General features: G+C 42.0%; 1 long non-coding RNA gene across 1 annotated transcript; it reads right to left on the bottom strand.

Annotated features, from left to right (window-relative positions):
• Window positions 1-2,027: 2,027 nt before the first annotated feature.
• On the bottom strand, window positions 2,028-8,175 carry LOC119814586. Its single transcript, XR_005285435.1, has 3 exons — window positions 8,120-8,175; window positions 5,500-5,573; window positions 2,028-2,294 (listed from the first exon to the last, which is right to left on the bottom strand). It is a non-coding gene; the product is annotated as an uncharacterized LOC119814586 (long non-coding RNA).
• Between the last annotated feature and the right edge of the window lie 1,087 nt (window positions 8,176-9,262).

The following is a 9,262-nucleotide window of genomic DNA, read 5'->3' as shown; positions in this document are numbered from 1 at the left end:
TGAAACTTTTAAAATTAAATTTAACTTATAAATACAGTTAAACTATCTGAGGACTCCTGAAGTCTGTAAATACAACCAACTGCTGACAAAACCCTTTAAAAGTGCCTTATTGGTAGATATTTAATAAGATAGAGTTTGTGGGCTGAATAGAAAAACAGAGAGGAAATACACGCTAAGATTTATAAGTGAATGGTTGGATTAAAACTCCAGGTTAGAAGTCGGGAGATAACTCAGTAGATAAAGTGTTTCTCTAGCAACCGTGAGGATCAGAGTTTGGGTCCCAGAACCCACATAAATGTCAGGTGACCCACCTGTAATCGCAGCCCTGAGGAGGCAGAGTCAGGCAAACTCACTTGTTAGAGTAGAAGAACCTTGGTGAGCTCGGGAGCTTGGTGACAGATCCTGCACCAATATATACAGTAGTGTGATTGAGGAAGACACCTAATGCCAACCTCTGGCTTCCACACACGCCTTTTCTCACACAAAATGCTTTCATACATGAACATGAGCACATGCACATATACCACACACGTACACACACACAAAACCCAAAACCCTTCAAGATAAGCATCTCAATTATGTTTTCAGTGTTCCAAACCTACTCTGGTGTATCAAAAGGGTTTGGGTTGAGAGCCATCTCCTCCCAAGGTCACATGGCCAATAGGTGTCACACTCACAGTGCAATCCAGGGATAAACCCTGCTGACCTTTCCCTTCTCTGCGGCGCTTGTTTGACTTTGAACAGGACTCGGTCGTTTATCTGTGTTTTATTTGACTGCTTGCCTCTACTCAGCCGCTTACCTCGTTGTCTAGCATGGGGTAACACATAGAGGAACTCAATCCATGTATGTTCGCAGTGCTAGCTTCTGGGGAAGGATGGCTGGCTGACTTTGAGATGAAGAGAATGTTGTCGTGCCCCTGTTAAGTTGTGAGGGAGGCTGAGCTGCAGCCTTGCACTTCAGAGGTTCATATTCTCGTGGCGTGGTCACCCACAAGGCCTAGCTGTTAACCTTAGTTTGCTGTTGGACTCCGTGGGTATCCAATCCCTGCTCTTAGGAGAAGGAGCAACCTCCTCCTCTGCTCAGTGAAGCCCATGTGGCTAACCCTGCCTACCTCTGCTCTACCTGCTCTGAGGACACTGGCGTCGTTTAATTCTTTGACCATACAAGGTCTTCCTTACATATGGTCTGGTTTCTATCTTGGTCATTCATGGGATTTTGAGTTTCTCCTTCCGACACTTCTTTGTAAAGAACACTTGTTTACTTGTAAGTGCACAATATCTTCCTCATGTGGAAGCCTTTAGTTCTATGTTCCTAGATGTCTTTGTTCGTGAGCAGGGGCTTAGTAAATTCATATTTTTTTTTGTTAAAGCACTTCATACATTTCTGTCATTGAGATGGATGAAGGAGGAGCTATGTGATTCTAAGCTTTCTCGTGAGCGTTTGCACTGGCTGGATCTCCATTCAACCAGGAAGGAGTTTAGATGAAATGTTATCAGACAGATAGGGGACATGATGTCTGTGATTCCTTCCAGGCCAGTGAACCTTTTCCTTCAAAAGGGCTTTCTGTCACTTTGCTTTAGCCATTGCTTTTATCTTTATTATGGAGAACTGTAGCTCTCTCTCTCTCTCTCTCTCTCTCTCTCTCTCTCTCTCTGTGTGTGTGTGTGTGTGTGTGTGTGTGTGAGAGAGAGAGAGAGAGAGAGAGAGAGAGAGTGAGAGAGTGAATTGATCTTTAAGTTGATGCAAAAAGACCAAGAAGGAACCTCGAAATGACCTTGGTTTCCCTGCTACCCTACTTAAGAAAGTGAGGCCTCATTTGGAAAGGATATGGCAGTCAGCTGCAAATGTCAGACTCCTGGACATCAGTGAGTTTTGTATTTCCCAATGAAGGTTTATGATTAAACTTCAATAACTCAAATGCACCATCCGTGAAGAATGCCAGCTCCAACTGGTAATTCTTGTTTTTATTAATCTCCTCCTCCTTTATTTAAAAAAAAAAAACCAAAAAAAAAAAAAACCCAAAAAACCCTCTGCCTTTGAATTCCTGAATCCCCATCCGCAAGTTGGGGTCTGGTCTCAATCTGATGATGCAGAAACACTTGCCATGATGGTAAGCCTATGTTGACAATTGCAAGCAAAGACAAAGTTAAGGCTAGAGAGGCAGATGGTCTCTATAAAGAGAGAATGTCATGCTCTCTTCCTCAGAAAGGCTGGGGCAACAGTAACTTCTACCTGGAGATGATGTGACTTCTCCCGATACCTTCTCTGTGGCTGCCGGATGCCGGCTGGAATTCTGGAATTAAAAGATAGCATATTGAAATCTGCAAACCTTCTTTGTACCCCACCCACCTGATTTCCTTTCCCCTCTGTAGATGATGTCAGCAGCCTTTATGTGTTACATCAGCATTTATGTGGTACGCTCACGGGCTCCTATATTAACCTAATTACTCCCAACAATGTTGCCAGGTAGGCTTGACGGCACCCACTTTTCTGGTGGGAATACTGAGCTCAAAAGAGTTTTGTAACTTGCCTGGCACACACAGTATGAAGTGCATGAACCTCTATTCTAAAGTCAGGTTTGTCTGCCCCTAACCTGGTCCTCCGGCTGACACTGAGTCTAATAGAAATAGCAGTGAGGAGTAGGGGTCTGGCCCTTTCTCCTTCCCAGGGGTCTGCTCTCTAGGAAAGGTCTCTTAGTCACTGTACCTCATTGTTCTACTCCTGCGTTACTAATTCCTGTTTGTAGTCAGAAACCAGGCCGATTTTTCTTCCAGAAAGGCCAATCCCGTGTAAAAGCAACCAGCTGTCTCCAAGCCCCTTGCTCTCACCCCACCCTCAGAGACCAAGAGCTCTGTTTTAAGCCCCAGGGTGACTAGTTAGCATGCATCAGCGAAGTGGCCCAATAAGGACCTAATGAAAAGTCTGAAAGTCCACTTGGGGCTTGAAACAGTAAGGATCTGTGGTCTAGTTCTCAGTTTACTGTTTTCTGTGTAAAATGCTTTAGTTGAGATGGCTGTACTTGGTCAAAGGATGGTGGCAAATAGTTTACTTTTCTCTGAGGAAATGACTGCTCTGAGCACGTGGGTGGTGGTGACGTGCCTGCAGCCACGGGGAGGGGCTCTGAAGACCAGGCAGCAAAGTTTCAGTCCTTTGTGCAGTTTGTTAGCTGATGAAAGGACAATTACTGCTTATGGAATGGATGTTTCAGCTTGCCATACTGGAAAGTGTCCTAGCAGGCGTCGTCATCCCACCAACAGACACAGCTAGGAAGTTGCTGCGGCTTGCAAGCTGTGAGACACTAACCCTCTGGCCTTTTCCATCATTGCCTTGTTCAGAGAAAAGGCCAAGGCAACTATTAATGTGTGCCTATTAATACCCAGTTTATCTCACCTATTATCTCAATTTCTAGTGTCTTATTATTGTTTAAAAAATCTTTATTGTCACTTAGATAATTAAATAATAACTTGTGAGTTTTTTGACATCTTTTATGAATAAAACATTTTTTTGTTTCAAAGCTTGGATTATAATACACAGGCCACAGTTTTCGACTTCTTAATTCAGCAAGATCATCCTTCCATAGCTGCAAACACTTCTCTTTTATTGGAATACATTTATTTATTTACATGTGTGTGTGAGTGCGTGTGTGTATGTGTGCATGTGTGTGTGTATATGTGTGTGTACATGTGTGGAGGCCAGAGGTCATCATGAGATGTTTTCTTCAATAACTTTCCGTCCTATTTTTTGAGGCAGAATCTGTGGCTGATTCTGGAACTCATCTATTTGACTAGCCTGTCTGGTCAGAAGCCTCAAGGATCCTCCTATCTTTGAACCCATGTGAGTGCACACACACACACACACACACACACACACACACACACCCCTTAGGTCTGAGCCTGGTGTTTGTATGATAATCACTTTATCAACTGAGCTGTCTTTTTATGTATTAAGCCCACATTCCCACATGGTTTCATTAGCGAATCACTCACTGCTCAGAATTTGGGTTGTTTATCACAACCTGCTATTGTAAGCCCCGCCAGAGTAGGGCTGTTAGTGTGTGCCAGATGCAGCCTCAGGATAAATGCTCAGAAGCGGCACCTCTACCCTACTTCAGAAAACGTGTGCTTAAATCCCTCTTTAGGCAAATTGTACTGCTTTATTATTACCCACGACTGTGCATTTCCTCAAATTTCAGCATTTACACAGACTTCTTAACTCACTAGTCAGTAATACTTTAAGAAAATGGACTGATTTAACAACTTGAAGTATTGTTTGGGAATTTCAGTTTGGTGGAAACTCACAGACAATGTATAAGCCAGGTATTCTGCAATCCAGGAGAACACGCATGTAGCTAACCATTCTCTGGTATCCATGTGAGATTAGTTCCAGGAATCCCTTGGATATGTGTTCTCAAATCCCTTATTAAAGTCCAGTATTTCAGCATAACGGTACAAGCTACCGAGCTCGTAGATTACGGTAGCTATCATAATACTATCGCTAGCTGTTATATATAGCTTTAGGGAATGAGGACAAGAAAGTCTATGTGTTGCCGGGCAGTGGTGGCGCACGCCTTTAATCCCAGCACTCGGGAGGTAGAGGCAGGCGGATCTCTGTGAGTTCGAGACCAGCCTGGTCTACAAGAGCTAGCTCCAGGACAGGCTCTACAAACTGCAGGGAAACCCTGTCTCGAAAAAAAAACCAAAAAAAGAAAGTCTATGTGTGTTTAGTGTAGAAACAGATTTAAGTACTTTCACTAGGAAGTTTGAATGTATATATTTGTCTAGATGGAGGACAGGCTGGCCATAGTACCAAGATCAGCCACATACTCATGGCAGAGTGGACGAACTGGATGCAGATGAGCAGAAAGTGCCTGGAAACACTGGCAGCCTGGTACAGCTGGCCTGGAGCTGAGGATGGATAGCAGGGGGAAAAGGGAAGGCAAGCTCCTAAATCCTCTCAGGGCTGTGTTGCTTTCTTGTCAGTGGGTAACTATCAAGACATCGAAAGGGACTGGCTGTTGTGAATAGATCTGAGGTTTTGGAAAAGCCTTCTGTCTGCACCTCCTCTTGGCTCATGTCCTCTCAATCATATGTTTGTTTTGCTTTACTCCAGGAAGAAAGGGGAAAGAAAGGGGAGAGAGAGAGAGAGAGAGAGAGAGAGAGAGAGAGAGAGAGAGAGAGAGAGAGAGAGAAGGAAAGAAAAAAAGAAAAAGTGAAATCAGGAAAAAGGAAAATGGAAAGTTTGAGCACATTTCCCCAGGTTCTTTTCTGGTGTAAAAACTCCTTGGTTTTGATTTTTTTTGTGTATGTGTATTTAAATTTATTTTGGAGACTTTTGAGAAAAATAATAACAAATTCTGTAATAGTGTGACCCACTTTATGGTCTGTAACTGCCTTCCCTTCTTTCACTCACACAGGTAATAACTCTGGAGTTGCAACACTCTGACCATGACTCATGGCATATAGTCCCACGCAATAGCAGGAGCCTTGCTCAATTCTGACCTTCAGTCTATATATAAGCAGATCTACTTTTGGGCCCTGGAGAGGTAGCAGAAGATAACAGACATGCAATTAATCTGGAAGGCAAAAATTATCTCACAGATTTGGTGTTTAAAAATAATTGTTCCTTAAGTTTAATTTGGTATAACAGAGTAAGATAGATATGGGACTCCATGAACCCATTGTCAGAGAAGATCTCGTCTCTTCTGCCCTGGTAACAGCACAAAACCAATCCCAAATTTATGGCTGGTCCTGGGGCTAAAGAAAGCTAAGCAATCAAATGTGCCTCCTCCTCTTACAGGTGACCTGAGTTCAGTTCCTAGCACCTAAGTCAGAAAACTCGATGGGCTCTCTACACCCTCTTCTGGCCTCTTTGGACACAGACACGGACACGGACACGGACACACACACACACACGTGACATACATCCACATATTCACACAGGGATGCACATTTGTGCATTAACTGCCTCTAAAACCTGAAGCTAGGTTTACCCAGAATTCTTCTATTGTAAATAGTTTTTACTGATGGCTCTTACAGTGCCTTATATATTGATTAAGAGTGTTATCAACTCTTTTATTTAAACACAAATAACAAAAAAAATTGGAGTAATATAGCTGGGTGGTAGTAGCCCATGCCTTTAATCCCAACACTCCAGAGGCAGAGGTAGGTAGATTTCTGTGAGTTCTAGGCCAGCCTGTTCTACAGAACGAATTCCACGACAGCCAGAATGACACAGAGATACCTTGCCATGAAAAGTCAATAAATCAACCAACCAAATCAAAAAGCACAACTGGAGTAATCTAATTCTTATATTCAAGAATTTCTAATAGGCATAATTTCTGCTGGCATAATTCTCATTTTGTTAAAATGGGTCATTCTTCACATTCTACTTTTACTAATGATTTACCTGTAGATTTCTGCAGCATAAGACAGTTAGAGATGGTAAAGAAATATCCAGGATTGTCATAGCCAGAACCTGGAAACAACCTAAATGCTTCTTGACTGAAGAATGTATAAGGAAAATGTGGTACATTTACACAATGGAGTACTAAACAGCAGAAGAAAATAACAACATCTTGAATTTTACAGGAAAATGGATGGAGCTAGAAAACATTATTTTGAGAGAGGTAACCCAGACACAGAAAGACAATTATCACATGTACTCACTCTTAAGTGGTTTTTAAACATAAAGCAAAGAAAGATAGCCTACAAACCACAATCCCAGAGAACTTAGACAGCAATGAGGACACTAAGAGAGACTCACATAGATCTAATCTACATGGGAAGTAGAAAGTAGAAAAAGACAAGATTTCCTGAGTAAATTGGGAGCATGAGGACCTTGGGGGAGGACTGAAGGGGAGAGGGGAGAGGTAGGGAGGGGAGCAGAAAAAAATGTAGAACTCAATAAATACCAATTTAAAAAAAGAAAAGAAAAAATGAGAAATATCCAGGAGAGTTTTGTTCCTTGGCTTCTGCTCCTAACTTTCACTCCTTAAAAATGCTGATGAACTCTTGAGACTCACCTCTCCCTCTATTTTATCTCTCACACTGTAAATGTATATATGTATGTAGATATATATGTATGTATGTATACACATATTCCTTATTTGCATCTGGAAATTCCTCAACTTCTCTCCAATCTTGCTGGCTCAGAACAGGCCCATGATATCTCATTTGAAGCTGAGCTGCTGAGAAATGTCAGCTCATCCAAGGCCACTGGCTCAGCCTCAGAACTGTGATTGCAGGTCTTAGTTCAGAAAAAATGAACCGATGGTCCTGTCCCAGATCATATTGATGGAGGACTTGAACTCCCCAAGTTGACCCTTGTTTCAAATTCAGTGAAATGTAAGGACTCCAATCACTTAACCCACACCACAAGCCATCCTTCTTGATGGAAGTGTCAGGGGCCTTCTGTTTGAAAATCCAACTTGTGTGAACCCTTACAAGAGAGACAGAGCATGCTCTGAGAGAGACGCTGTTTACCATGAGCAAAATGGAAGTTGCTGGAAAGTCCCTGTTTATTTAAAGTTCAGGGGCCAGACATCAAAATAAAAACAATCTTAAAAAACAAAACAAACAAATACCCCCAAACCAAACCAAACAAAAATCTTTCTGTCCACAAAAAAGCATTTAGTGAAGATTCAGAGCATGCGCACTGTGGTACGAGTGTAGTCTTTGAAACCACTGCCTAAATTCAAATGTCAGTATTGGAGAGGATAAGGAATTGGTTAGGACAAGGAAATTTATGTGCGTGTTTAGGAACTTAAACCTTAACAGTTGGTAACAGCAAAGTGAGATCACATTTGGGAGTAGAAAAGTAGGCAAATAAAAAGAGAGAAATTTAGTTAAGAAACTTCCTTCCTAATTAGCATCATCAACATAAGGATCTAAAATTATAAAATGTGTCCCAAAGATACATCTGTGTGAGCACACCCAGTGGGTGGATTGTTGCAAGGAGCTGCTTGTTCATCCCGGCTGCCCAGAATTGAAATAATCACACAGAAAATATATTGATTAAATCACTGCTTGGCCAGTCAGCTCTAACTTCTTGTTGGCTAACTTTTACATTAATTTAACCCATTTCTATTAATCTGTATATTGCCACATGGCAGTGGCTTACTTGGTAAAATTCCCAGCGTCTGTCTCTGGCGGATCCATGGTGTCTCTCTGCCTCTGCTTTCTTCCTCCCAGTATTCAGTTCTGTCTTCTCCGCCTACCTAAGCTCTGCCCTATCAGGCCAAGGCAGTTTCTTTATTCATTAACCAATACAAGCCACACACAGAGGGGACTCCCACATCAGTAGATAATTTATATAACTTGTCCATGACACAGAATTGAACATACAAACACAAACATGCACTTAGATGGAGAGAGACTGTTTCCACTAACCAGATCAATATACTGTGTAAACAAGCCAGGGAGACTGTCCATTTTCCACAATTGGTGCAAGAGACAGTTAATAGATACTTTAGTAAGTAGAACAGTTTTCCTTAAAAAAGGCAGCTATGATGATCTCCAAAAGTTGGTTATACTGAATTTTGTGAAAGTAGGAAAGATTCCATCAGGATTATTTTTCTTTTTCATTTTCACACATTACCTTGTTAGGTTTTTAGTTCATAGAGAACATCACTAACTTGCTTTTGACTCTGACCTCCAAAGAACCAGACCTACAAACCCTGGAGAGAGTTCCTCTCAAAGTAGTGGAAATAAAAATTTGCTCCTCCGTTAACAAGAGCATTCCAGTTCATCCCAGTCTGCCTCTCTGGATTTGGAGTGTTTCAAATAAAAGCAAGAGCATTGTGGCAGAACACAGTGAAAGCCAGGAGGGTGACAGGCACAAGGCACTGGTGAGGTGGCAAGACCAAGCTGTAGTTTGCTTCTGGGATTTTTTTCTTGATAAGGCAAAGGGAAGCCATTAAAAAGGTTATGTCATAGCTACACCTTGGGGCAACATCTATCAGGGTCCAGCCTCGATGGGATTCACATATTCCAAGGTAGGGGCATGAGGGATTAGAAATATTAGATAGGAGGAACAGAGATAGGAAAGAAATATAAAGACAGGATAGAACCAGGAGGGCTATCCAGTGAACACTGAATACACCCGTGTTTATTTCCCATATGCTTATATATCCCAGTCCAAAAGGGGGAGGGGCAAGGCAAAAGACTGCTTTAACAGAACACAAAGAACAAAGAGCAATTACTTGCTTCAGTACTTGAAACATCAAGCCACTCTATCCTGAGTTAAACAGTCTATTGTTTATGC

The sequence above is a fragment of the Arvicola amphibius genome, chromosome 5 (assembly GCF_903992535.2).
Source record: "Arvicola amphibius chromosome 5, mArvAmp1.2, whole genome shotgun sequence".
NCBI classification, from domain to species: domain Eukaryota; kingdom Metazoa; phylum Chordata; class Mammalia; order Rodentia; family Cricetidae; genus Arvicola; species Arvicola amphibius.
The sequence above is the reverse complement of the archived record's forward strand: the minus strand, read 5'-3'. Positions and strand labels throughout refer to the sequence as shown.